Raw genomic sequence first — 13590 nt, forward strand, 5'->3', positions numbered from 1 at the left:
CTTCAAGTTTTATGTTTTTAGCAATACTGATAACAGAAAAAGTTGCAGTGGTACCAAAACAATATCTTTTAGAATTTAATGCATTGAAAGCTCCATTGAAGCTCCTGAAACTCTTCCCAGTAATTTGAAGAGAAGTCATTTTGCACACTGAAACACGAAAAGGAAACTTTTTTTTCCCTTTTTGCCACTGATTTTGTGTTAAATACCTAATTACAGGCCCTTTTCTTGCAAATATTTAATCCAAAATATTTGTTAAAGAGGTTAAGGTAATAAGAGTGTTAAACTTTATGCTTAGTAATAAACACCTGTACAAAGGAACTGTATCCCTTGGATTGTTTGTCATGAGTTAGTGTCAATTCACAGGAAAGGCTGTCTTCCAAAATATGTGTCCTTTATGTGTGTCCCTCTGGGTTCATGATCACGTGTGCATATTTACAGACTGAGTAGATGTGCTACTTCATAACATAAAAAATGCTCTTTGGATGGAACAGGTGCATATGTGAACAAAGCTGATTGAACCACTGATCTAGAATTTCATTCAGTTTCAAATCACTCTCTTGGTTGCAGGAATCTCTAATAAAATATGCATAAAATATGCATAATAAAAAAGGTCAACCTCAATGTAGGTGCAACTTCAAAAAATGCTGAAAGGTAAAACTCTAAGCAACTTGTCTAACAAAACCAACACCACACCAATATTTCCTTGTAATTAGTACATCTTGTGATTTGAGTGGTATGAGTTTGAGTGGTTTGAGTGTGTTAAGTGGAAAACAAAACCACCACAAAACCAACCCAAAACATAAAGAAAACAGCTATGGAAGGTTCATGTGGCAGCAGATCCTCTTAGATAATAAACATTGTTTTATAGACTTTCTGGCTTCTTTCGGGAGCAGTAGTGACTGCTGCAGAATTTTTCAATTGGTCATTACTACAGCTTCTCTCCTAGGAGTTCTTGCAAAGTATTCTGTATTCACACAACTATTAGTGGCTTTGTGAATGTCCTGCAAAATCCATTCAGCATCTTATTTACATCCCTTTTCTGTTCTTTTCAATCTACCTTTCTGACGCGATGAATTACATTGAAATACCAGTCATCTGAAACAAATGGTTGGCAGTAACTAGATGTGAGGTAAGCTGTTTCTGGAGTTAAGCAGGCTTTTAACTTCCTAAAGAAATCTTTCATTTACCTTATTCCAGCAACCAACTGTAGGCCATGTTTGTACACTGACGCCTCCCTGGAGCTTGTGTATTGGGGTCTCACTGGGATCCTTTAAAATAATTATGAACAATTGCACCCAGAGCTTCATAGCATAAAATTATTTACTATCCAAACTACAGCTTTCCCATAGTGTGATTGTCAAATTATCCGTTAACCAAGGAAACAGTGTAAAAGCGAGAGATCTGTGGAGATAATCACACAGCTAGAAGGTTCTCCAACTATGTTGTGACAATTGTCTGTGAATGATTTCTTTTTATAAATTCGCTGGTCTAGATTTTCAGAAGCAAGTTGTTACCTAAGGCCTTTGACATTGTTGCAGCGTGACTTCTTAATCTCTAAACTGGAGAGACAAGGATTTGAAGGTTGGACTATTTGGTGGATAAGGCTTGTAGCCCTGAAAGATGCATCAAAAGCAGAGTGGGCCTCAGTCACAAGAAAGATATGTTGGAGTTGGTCCAGAGGAGGCCACGAAGATGATCAGAGGGCTGGAGCCTTCTGTGGAGGCATTCGAAGAGACTTGGATTGTTTGCAAAAGAGAAGGCTCTGGGGAGACTTTATAAGCCCTTCCAGTGCTTAAAGAGGACTCATAAAAAAGGGTCAGAGAGTCTTTTTACATGACCAGGTATGATAGGAAAAGGGGAAACAGTTTTAAATTAAAAGAGGTGAGATTTAGATTAGACGTTAGAAAGAAATTCTTTGCTGTGAGTTTGGTGAGGCCCTGGCACAGGTTGCCAAGAGAGGCTGTGGATGGCCATTCCTGGAAATGTTCGAGTCCAGGTTGGATGGATCTTGGAGTAATTTGGTCTAATGGAAGATGCCCACGGCACAAGGGTTGGAACTATATGTTCTTTCAGGTCAGTTCTGGCTCAAACAATTCTATGATTGTTTTTGCATAATATTGTTAACTCTATGCTCCTGAAAACATTGGGTTAAAACTTTCCCAAACCATCAGATTTTAATTAAAAGTCTGTTCATCTATTAAGTGAATATAGTATTATAAATATTTTTCTGTTATTTATTCATATCCTAAAGTCTTCTATACAGTTCTTCAGAAATATGACCTAAACCAAACTTTATAAAAATGAAAATTATTTTTCTTTTCCTAATACTTGAGAGTTGGTGCCTTCAAACTTGTCAAATAGTAAAAAATTACAATGAGATAGAAAGAGCTAAGAATGCAAGGAAGAACTGAGAATACAAGAACTTTTTGAGGTGCCACCCTTAAACATGATAATGTGTCCTGTCTTCAGTCTCATCAGTGCTCATTACATCCTATTTTTTTTTTATCATTGCTTTCTGAATTTGGCTTTCAAAATACTTTCACAACTAATATTAAAAGTCACTTTTGAACACAAAAAAGAAGTACTATAAGATCTCTTAGAATGAAGGAAATTGATTTTGATTCATATAAATTATGCTTCCTTACTATAGTAATTTATGAATCATGGAATTAGATTTATCTAACTGATGCTAATCTTGCTCCAGATAACTGTGGAATTTCTCTTCTGACCCAATACATAACTAAAAATCAAAATAATAGATTTATGTTCATTTGTTTATTCATTTTGTAAATCTATAGGCCATTTTGCTGGCAAAGTCTCGAGTAGAAAGATCCAAGAAATATTGATTTTCCTCTTCTTCATGACTATTTAATTGGTTAAAGTGTGCCCCATTCGCACAAGCCAGCAAGTTGATGCTGGTTACATTTTAATAAATGTACTCCTCACCCGATCAATACATCCCTGGGAAAAAAGTGCTGCTCTATCATATGTTAATGGGAAGAAAATCTTTTTACTATAGTCAGTCATCATGACAAACAGGAATATGAAAAGTGTTAATGAAATGACCAGCTGTCTATAAAATGAAAGACTCACAAGACAGTTTCCTTTCTTCCTTTAATTCAATGAAACAAAATGGAAAATTACACTGGAGCCTGTTGAACAGGAGGTAGCGTTCACAGTTAGAAATCAAATGCCATCAAGAAAGTCAGAATTGGACTTAATATGCTTATGAGCCAGAGAGTGGAATTCACTATAACCACGTTGACAAAGAATATATTCAAACGCCCATAATGGAGCAATTCAGGCACAGTCCCAGAGATGGATTTTAGAGTTCTGATTCCTATTTGGGTTTCAAGCCACCCATTGATTTAATTGATTTCAGGAAATCAATCTGAAGTTAGGAGTGTCTAAGCTGAATCTGAGAACCTAAATGTGTTGATAGATGTTCCACTTAGAATCATATTTTTTACCTTTATCATTTGTACCTCATTAATATTTCCAATGGATGCAGTGGAAAAAGCTGTGTAACTCATTATGAGTCTAACGTAAATAGATCAGATGCCATCTCCTGGATTTCAGAGATTTAAGGATTTTTAACACCAGTAGAACTGCTAAATTATGTAGTCTGCTATCACAGGCTCCTGTACTTATCAGTTGATCCCCTTGAGTTACTTTTGGCTTATCAAACCTTCAGTAGCTGCACGAATGGGGATTTATTTATTTATGACATTATTATTATTATTATTATTATTATTATTATTATTATTATTATTATTATTATTATTATTATTATTATTGTGGTTGTTGCTGTTGTTGTTGTTGTTGCGTTTACATATAACTTTTATAATCCTTTTTGGTTACCAGATCAAGTGTGCTTGTAAGGCACCAAAACTTTACTATCTAATTTGGTGTTAAAGATTATATACAAAAAAAAAAGGTATTTGAGCAACTCATACCTTGAAATGAGCTGGCCTGTTCCTGGAAGTTTTTTTAACTGTTAACAAACTAGCCTATACTCCCTACATAACCACCAAGAAAAGAAGTGGTTAACTGAGGTAAAGAGCCCACAGCAGCTGGTATATTGAACATGGAAAAATCTGTTATGAGGCAATAATAAACAACAAAGAGAGAGGACTTGAAGCTTTATTTCTTTTCGAGATTCAGCCACTTGCATCAAAGGTACTTAGGTCACCACGCTAAAAGGGACTTTCAGAAATAAATGAACCATTAAACATCGGGAATGTCAGTCAAACATTTGAGAACAAAGAAAATAGTCTGTTGCTTGATTTATTTGTTGTGGATCATCATTCAGGAGGTGGGAAAGCTGTTTTTAATATCCTTTGTAATTTTGTTTCTGAAATAGGTGTTCCTTAAGATTCAAACTTCCTTATTTTGTCTGTGGAAGCTAGATTGTGACACTGAAGACTACTTCTTGTGGGAGGTAGGTAGGAATGGGAAGAAATCAATGCTGGAGCTTGTTGGCAGTTGAAACTGAGATTTATTAGATATTTTGGATAGATATTGTCTGTATTGTTGAAACGATGTTTGCTGCCTTTCAGTGTAATGGACAAGCCCCATCTTTGTTCTTCCCTTCAGCTGTTCTTCTTCTGCTCTTGTGATTTTCTCATGTCTCATTTAACAGCAGCTCATAATGTGTAATAAAGACTGTGCAGAGCTACACCAGCATGAACTCTGCTAAATTCTGAGAAATGCTGGGGTACCTCTGCATAGTTTAAGTAATTTGAATTTCTTACTTCCAAATCACAAAATGCATGACAATTTTCGTCCTTTAGAGTCACTTTGGTTTGAATATTATTCTGTCAATAGTTAAAGTGATTCATCAGGCAAAAAACACAGAAACATTGGGAGGATGGGACAAAATGCAGAAAATAGCAGAAAGTCTTTGTTCTTGAGATCTTCAAGAACCTTCTTTCTCTATTGTAAATCACAGAAAATTTTTCATATAAAATAGTTTTGAGTCCCTGTATTGCAGGGTAACTCTTCATTCCTTTTGCCTTCCCCTCCAAAAATCCATCTTCAAGCATTTGTTCTCAGAGACTGTTGTTCTTTTTTTTTTCTTAAGCTTTGTCAGAGTTTTATTTCATTAAAAATCTCTTTATTCAAATAACATTATTCTGGATTCAAGCTAGAATGCGTTTAAGCATCACTTAAATTTCACCAACACAAGCATCTCCACATTTTTGTTTCAAAAAAATGCTGTTGCTTCAAAGCACTAATTTGAAGTTTCCTGCTTTATTTGTCAAAACCACTGAGCAAAGAACTGTCTTCATTCTGTTTCTTTTACTTGCCTTCCGTTCTCCTTACAGTGGTTTTCTTTAAGCCCTTCCACTTTTTATTTTTCCTACCAGTAAGAGAAGTTTCTTTCTCTGAGACACTCCTTCTACTACAACCTCTCTGGCTCATTTCAGTTATTTTGAAAATTCAGCAAAAGACTACCTCATTTTAGTTCCTGTCTATCTCCTGTGGCAACATATTTACTTGAGCTATATAAGTATGAGACAAATATTGAAATATACTTTACCAGTAACTTGGACAAATAAATATCTAGTAAAGCAAAATATTAACCAGACAATTTTCCACCAGTGTAAGGAGCTTTGGCTATCTGAAAGGTTAGCATCTATCTACTCTAAACAGACAATACCTTCTGTATTATATATATATATCAACAGAGGAAATACCTTCAGGGGACAATGAGTTAGGGATATCTGGAAGTGCCTTCCTCTAACTAGAACTACAGAAAGCAACCAGTTTAGACTGAAAACATTACTTTTTGAAAATAACATTAGGTGTGTTGAAGTGCCTCCTAAGTGTTAGGGGTAAGGGACAAGTCTATCCTATACTGATTTTTTTTTTTAAATAATAAATATTTACTGTAGCCTTTATAAGAACATGTCCTTGTGTTTCCATTAAAATGTTTGGTTTTGTTTGACTTTAAGGATAAAAACTTCAAAAAACCTAAAAATCATCCCACAAAAAAAAAAAAAAACAAAGCCCTGAACAAACAAACCAAAACCCCACGCAGTCAGGTTTGACTAGCTGATATAAGAAACTGCATACAATGACTGAATCTTTTTCTGTGCTACTTACTTTGTTCCATTCTTTTATTACTTCTATGATCTTAACAGATGAATGCACCAATAGCTCATTTTGGTCCTAACTCAGCTCAGCCTGTCTGGTTTACTGCCATCAATATTGCAGATACAATATTGCATCTAGAACTTAAACTCAGTGAAAGCTTTAAGCATTGCTAAGGTCTTGATCCAATTCTCACTGAAGAGACTCACTGAATGTGAATCTTCCCTATGATTGCAACAGGCTCATCAGGGCTTAACTGGTATGGTACATCAGAGGTTGTTCACTAAATTCAGGTCTAAATTCATAGTGTCTGTTAGTTCATAATTCATAGCAAAAGAACATGGATAAGAAGTATTTATACTCATGAAAGCGCAAAAGAAAAAGAAAAAGCTGTCTAAACAAGGGACCATTTGCCAAATATAATGAACTAGAATGTTTAAATGTTCACCTGACAGAGGACTTTAAAAGCTGATTTAGAGCAGAAAAATCTGTAGGGCCCCAGAGGGAACGTAGTTTGCTGTGAGATGTTTTTGAAACTATATTTTAACTTCTCTAAGTTAGGACCCTTATACACTATATTATATATTCTGAGAAGATAGCTTGTAAAATAAGTTCTTCCTTAGTTATCTTACTTTTGCTTTTTCTTCTCTCTCTCCCTCACCGTTTTTTTTTTCTCTTTTTTTTTTTCCTTCCTTTCCCCTAACCACTGATACTTTTCAAGGAACTCCATGGAGACAGACTGCAGAGTGTAAAACCACCTGAAAACCTCAGGAGTATCTGAAGCCTTAGTCCTTAAGTGAGGCTTTAATCACAAGAGACACACAGGTGATTTTTTTTCCGCCTCTGGCAAGTAAAAACAATGGAAGAAGAGACCTAGAGATTCTAGCCTAAAGAGGTGGTAGTTAATGAAAACAGAAACAAATGTCTTAGTATATTATGATAAATGGGGGGATTAGTCCTACTTCTTTGTCATTTTATTTTTAGGAACACTGTAATGATTTTGCAAGGTCTTACACATGTGTCGGTCCAATCCCAAGCATAAATACAGGCTAGGTAAGGGGATTCTGCCCCTTAACTCTGCTCTGGTGAGACCCCTCCTGAAGTGTTTCCTCCAGCTCTGGGGTCTCTAGCAGAGGAAGGACATGGAGCTGCTGGATTGAGTCCAGAGGAAGGACACAAAGATGATTCGAGGGTTGGAGCTCCTCTGCTATGGAGACAGGTTGAGAGAGCAAGGGGTATTCAGCCAGGAAGGCTCCAGGAAGACCTTAGAGTCCCTTCCAGCACCTAAATGGGCTTCAATAGACAGGCTTTTGACAGGGTCATGGGGTGATAGGACAAGGGGTAATAGCTTCAAACTGAAAAAAATTAGGTTTAGATGAAGCGTTAGGAAGAAATTCTTGTCCGTGAGGGTGACAAAACACTGGAACAGGTTGTTAAATTATGATATGCTATGAATTCAGAGGAAGTTTGGAACAATGTAAGGATATTAAAAATATAATGAAGATAGAAAAGGTAAAATTGAAAACTGATATTTTATACTACAAAATCAGATTCCTGCATTTTTCTCATATTTTTTTCCAAAAAAGACAAGTCATCAAAACACATATTATTTTTCAGGGGGAAAAGGGGAAATGCTAAACTGTAACAGCATATCGTACTTGAATTTTTTTTATACAAGTATTTAAAATTAGTTTTCATGGAAAAAATATAAGTAGGCTTTTTTTTTTAATACTAATTGATTTTTAAAAAGTTGTAGTCTGAACCTCAGGTAGCGAGGTTTTGCTATTAAGCAACCACCTCTAGATAGAAAGGAAGAGCTCAAAGTTCTGCATCGAGAAAGAACCACTGAAAAAGTGCAGCGTGTACTGAAGAAGCTGTAATGGAAGCCAGACGTAATTGTAAGAGAAAAGGAAAATGATCTGTCATAAAAGTGTGTGTTTCATCATGAGGTTCAGCTGGGATTTCATGTGGTCAATTCAGCACCAATGTCCCTTTTTTTTCTGATCTAAGCAACAGTGTTTTAAAGAAAACACAACAGCTTTTCTTTTTTCCGCTTTTCTTTTTAAGTCTTTTTAGAAGATGACATGTTCTAGAACACAAAAATTAGGTGTATTAGAGGTAAAGTGTGGGAAATACAGCTTCTCAATCTTACAGCCTTATGGTTTTCTGAGTTAGTTATGGCAAACTTTTTTTCCACAAATTAGTGGTGAAATTAATCCATTCTAACATAAGAATTTGGGTAGTTGACTCCCAAAACTTACCTAGGCTCCCTGTAAAGGGTGATTTTTCTGAATTATTCAAGATACTCATCACAGAATCCTTGACTTGCCCTATGGATGGGCCTGTTTCTGCTCACAGAGATAGAAGGCCATGGCTAAGTCACACTTACCGGGTGATGCAGGGCTTATTTAAGTGGTGAGTGGCACTGGTGCATGGATATAAGGTCCATTGGATGAATTGGCTGGATCTGAAGGTCAGAGCACTCTCCTTCCATGGCCTATTCAGGGCGATTCTCAGTAAACTTGTCAAAATATTTCATTGCAACTTAAAAAACCCAACCAAACAAACATTCCTCCAGAAAATTCTCGGATGCAGAGAGCCAAACAAATTCTCAAAAATACCCTCAAAAAGGGTTTTGTGTGTGTGTGTGGTTTCTAGGGTGTGTGGGTTTTGGGATTGCTGTTTTGAACTTTTTTTTCCCATTTTGTTCTGTTTTGTTTTGTTTTGCTGCTGTTGTTGGTTCTGTTTTGTTTTCTTAATCTAGAAAAAAAATATCCAACAAAACTATGATTTTTTAGTAAGAACCAAGAAAAAAATGAGCCCACATTTTTTTTTTCCTTAGTAGAAAGAAAAAGTAAATGACAGACACTAGGTTTCAATATATATAATGGCCAGTCTTCGCGAGCGAAGATTTGGGAAAGGTCATTCACCCTTCGAGCCTGCGCAGTGGATTTTTTAGGTGAGACACAGCTTGCGCTGAACTGAGCCCACCCTTTAATCCTGAGGTTCATCTGCCGGGGCCGAGCAAGCTTGGACAGTGGCAGTGAGGTCCCCAGGACGTAGGTTTGTTTAGAGTGACCTTCTCTTAGATAGATTGCCACACAGGGCTAACGAGCTCCATCTGCCCGGGGGGCTGGGAATCGAACCCGGGTCACAGCGGTGAGAGTCCTGCACCCTAACCACTAGACCACCAGAGGCCCCCTAGGTTTCAATAAATACCATAAATCCTATAAGATAATGAAAAAAGTGATGATTTTTGTTTTTCTTTGAAAGTACATGATCATAACCAAAAGATTCCAATCTAATTAGACAGAGTTGGTAGCGTGCTTCAGGTAGAATCCTCAAAAAGATGTAGAGAATATTATTAACTTAATAAATAGTCAAGACTATGGAAGAAATTATCTATTCTGTAGTTGGAGTATTATACTGGTGTATCCTGTTGTTTACTTGTCAGCTGATAGTGTATCAAACCTGTCCTTCAGACTTTGTGCATCTTGTAATAAGTATTTTATCTGAATGAATCTTTATCTCGTGGTCTAAATAAATTCAACTGTATAAATAAGTTAAGTCCTATTTTTGAAGATGCATTTATTTACATCTATTCTTTTACAGCACATCACTGGGAAGTATTTCATTTGATTTGAGGAGAGAGCTGACTGACTGCAAAAACCAGAATTAACACACAGTAGCATTCCCATAAAATGCTATCTTTTTTGCAAATACTTGTGCATTTGTGGGAGTGCTCTGTGCAGCCAGGAAATGTCACTGCAGATGAATTTTAAATAAAGTGTTCATATTTCTTTGGGGACTTTCAGATCAGAAAAGGAAATGGAATATTTACAATTTGGTGCATAATTCATTTTCTGTGGGTAACTACCAGTTTTATTTCCACCCTTAGCCTGAATGCATTGAAATCTTGTTAAAAAATAAAAATCATAAATATTCAGCTAGGAGGTAGTAGTAATAATAATAGTAACAATTATAATTAGTTTAATTATTTTTTTATTTAGATATCCATATAAAAGGACGGAATAGTAATCTTTGACAGACATCTTGCATTATTCTTTGAGGAAGAAAAACGCTTAAGCAGAATGCTGCCACTTTGACATTGTTCAAATGCATATTTTGTACAACTTCAGATTGCATGTGTCTTGTCCTACCACCAATTTTACCTAGTCCTAGTACTGCTGACTTCAATAGAGCAGCCGCAGATCCACACCTGTGTAACTGCATAATCAATTGGCCCAGCAATTGCCATTCCACTATGGAATTCATTGCACTGTATATGAGCAGTTCCTTTTTCTGACTTGCAGGTACAGAACTCAGTAAGCAGAGCCCTAATTTCTGGCCTGTATGCCACCTCAGCAGTGGCAATGTACTAATAATTAAGTACTTTGATGGTTTTTTTAAGATGAAAGATGAAGAGTGTGGTGTGTGTGCAAAATGCTCATATCTTTTGTTTTCCTCTTTCAGGGGAAAAAAAACCAGCAAAGGTCGTCTCATCTCACTGCTAACCTGATATACAGCAGATAAAAAGTTTCAGTCTGATTTCATGCCTATCTTAGCCCCTGTATCACTCTGCATTTATGGAATATTTCAAAATTGCATTCGTTTCTATCCCAGTCAGATCTCAGGGAGGGCTTTGCACTTGATAACAGAATGAAACTGCCAAGTTCCTTATAAAAGAGGAAATGGCAGGAGTGAATTTAACCTATTTTGAACAAATTGCATTGGCTGACAGTCAAATATCATATTGATTTTAGCATTGCTCACTTTATAATTTGCTACATGGCCCTAAGTCCAGCATATCTTATTGACCTCCTTATACCCCTGCATTACAGGCAGCTTCAGGGTTGCTGAGGTGTATTTCTAACTTGTTTAGTGATGGAATACACACTGCCCCCTGCTGAAATGCCACCGAAAAGCCTTCTGTTCCTATTTTTTTCCACACCAAACTTTCTTTCTCCAGACTATGTCATCACCAGTATTGGACACACGAATAATTTTGGCCTAAACTTTAGTGATGCATGTGGCTCATTACCCATTTTAGGACTGCCAATAGTAATATCAGCTAAGTTTTTTGCCTTTTAAAAGCCTTATCAGGTACTTCTGACTTTTATCTCCAATGGCAAACAAATCTTGTACCTACCATTTATGTTCACTGAACAATCTTTAGCGCTTTCAGCAGAAGATAAAAGTTTCTTTCAGGTAATAGCTGTCTTTTGGAACAGTCTATCAAAGTACATCTCATCTTCCCTAGCTTCAGGTACATAAATTCACCTGTGTAGTCTAACATGCCAAAATAGGTTCCTACTTTAGTCTGTGAAGGGATATCAAGGCTCCAGAAGGCAATTCATCCCTTCTCCTGTTTGCCTTAGAATGAGAGGTATTGTTCTCTCTGCCTGCATCTCCCTCATTCACTGTATCTGTTCAGATTGTGGGGATGAAATTAAGAGACATGATTCTCACCTCTAAAGACCTCAAACAGCCAACTGGAAAACACATTACCTCTTTAAAATTAAACTGTAGAGCTTGTTGCAGTTCTTCATTCTTATTTTTCTAGAGCTGATATTTTTTGATGTTGTATTTCCTAAAAAACTGCATTTATTCATTGAATTAAGAGCAAGTCAAAAAGTCAGCATGCCTTTGTGGTTGTGACAAAACAAATCAAAACAAAGAAAATCCATCCCCCGAAACAGAAACCACAGTCCTCTCTGAAAAACTTCCCTCTTCAACTGCAGCTCCTTCCCTCCTTCTCTTCTCCTAGTTGACAGTGTATAAGTTTAACACAGAGAGCTTTACTTTGCTACTTTGTGATTAGAAACTGCTCTCTTTTGGACAGCCTTGGCCTTTCTTAAACATAGTGTACAGAAAAATCCTTTGCTTTACCAGGAGAACTGGCGGGTTAACCTCTCAGGCCTCTGATAGCTGATTATTTAAAACTTTCTGTTTTTTTAGGTTGCCTGGAGGCTTCTGGAAAGTGATAACCTGGAACATCAACTCCTATTAATCAATGACTATAACAGAAGTAGAGGAAGATGCTGAGAGTTCTCCAAATAATATGTTGCACGCCTTTATTAATCAGATGTCTGTTTGGCACATTTGTCTTGGGCAGAGATTGTTTTGGTGGCATATTGGTAGATTAAGGGTTAAATATGAAAAAAAAAATTCTACTCATTTTGCTAAATTTACCTACCTTTAGGTCTTCTCCAGGGGAAAAAGCTGTGGAAAGTTCCAGATATTAATTACCAAACCCGCCTTCTGTGGAGGCACATATCTTTGAAAAGGTTCTTATCCTTTCTGCTGTTCATCTCTTTATTCCCGAGCACTTGCCTTTGGTTTGACTATTATAACCATTTCTATTTAAAGAAATCAGTACAGGCAGCTCAAGAGAGGCATTTCTGACATACAGAAAGTCTTGTCTCATAGGGTTACCCGTGTTTTGTCTTGGATTTTTTTATGGTACCATTTTTCTCTGAATATAGCTTTTTTTTTTTCCTTTTCTTTCCCCATCTTTATGTTTACATGGTACTTATTTTAGGTCAGAGCTTGTTTTTTGATCTCTGTTCAAACAGCTCAATGATATTCTGGTACATAGGAGCTGTTCTTAAATATTTTCATAGCTGCTACTGAGAAGGTAACATGGCCACAGTAATAGTACTTAATAAATTATTATTTTTGACTCCCTCTCTAGTCGTTAAAACAACATATCCTGTATGTCTTCTTCCTTGGTGGGATGTATCTAAGTAAAGTCTAAGCCAACAATGTTCCACACACGGGTGTTTTAGTTAGGAGCCTTGAGCATGGATTTTTCTTGTCCCTGAAGTGGTCTACTGCTGCTTTTTCTCATTCAGCAATTCCTCCAAAAAGGTATGAAAACAAGGCTATTAACTGAAGAAACCTCTTGGTGAAAACAAGAAGATTTTGCAATGTTTTTTACTTGTTTACCCATGTCTCATGGTGTTTGCTTCATGAGTATAACCCTCTTCTTATATGTGCTGAGGGACATATCTTCACAGAATCACAAATGGTTTGGGTCGGAAGAGACCTTAGGGATCATTCAGTTCCAACCCCCCTGCCATGGGCAGGGACACCTTTCACGAGACCAGGTTGCTCAGGATCCCATCCAACCTGGCCTTTACTTGTTCTAATAAACACAGAATAAGGGGGAGCACAGTGTAGAATGTTTTAACTTAAGATTGTAATGAACAGAAATTTAATGCTGAATAATAATAATAATAATAATAATAATAATAATAGTTATGGTCCTCCTTCTGTTGTAACACTTGGATAGTTCTAGAAGATGAATTGTCTTAATAGTAGACAGATTGGGAAAATCAACCATATTCTTTACATAAGTAAGTCAATGAAAATCAAGCAGTTTTTTTCAGTATTTGCATTGGGGAAAGTATTTAGTTTTATGTCTTCTTCTTAGACTTTAAAGTCTCACATCTAAACGCTAAATTTCTAGAGTGACCTTGGCGCTTATTAGGA

The sequence above is a fragment of the Lepidothrix coronata genome, unplaced genomic scaffold (genome assembly GCF_001604755.1).
Source record: "Lepidothrix coronata isolate B3197 unplaced genomic scaffold, Lepidothrix_coronata-1.0 Scaffold72, whole genome shotgun sequence".
Classification (NCBI taxonomy): Eukaryota; Metazoa; Chordata; class Aves; order Passeriformes; family Pipridae; genus Lepidothrix; species Lepidothrix coronata.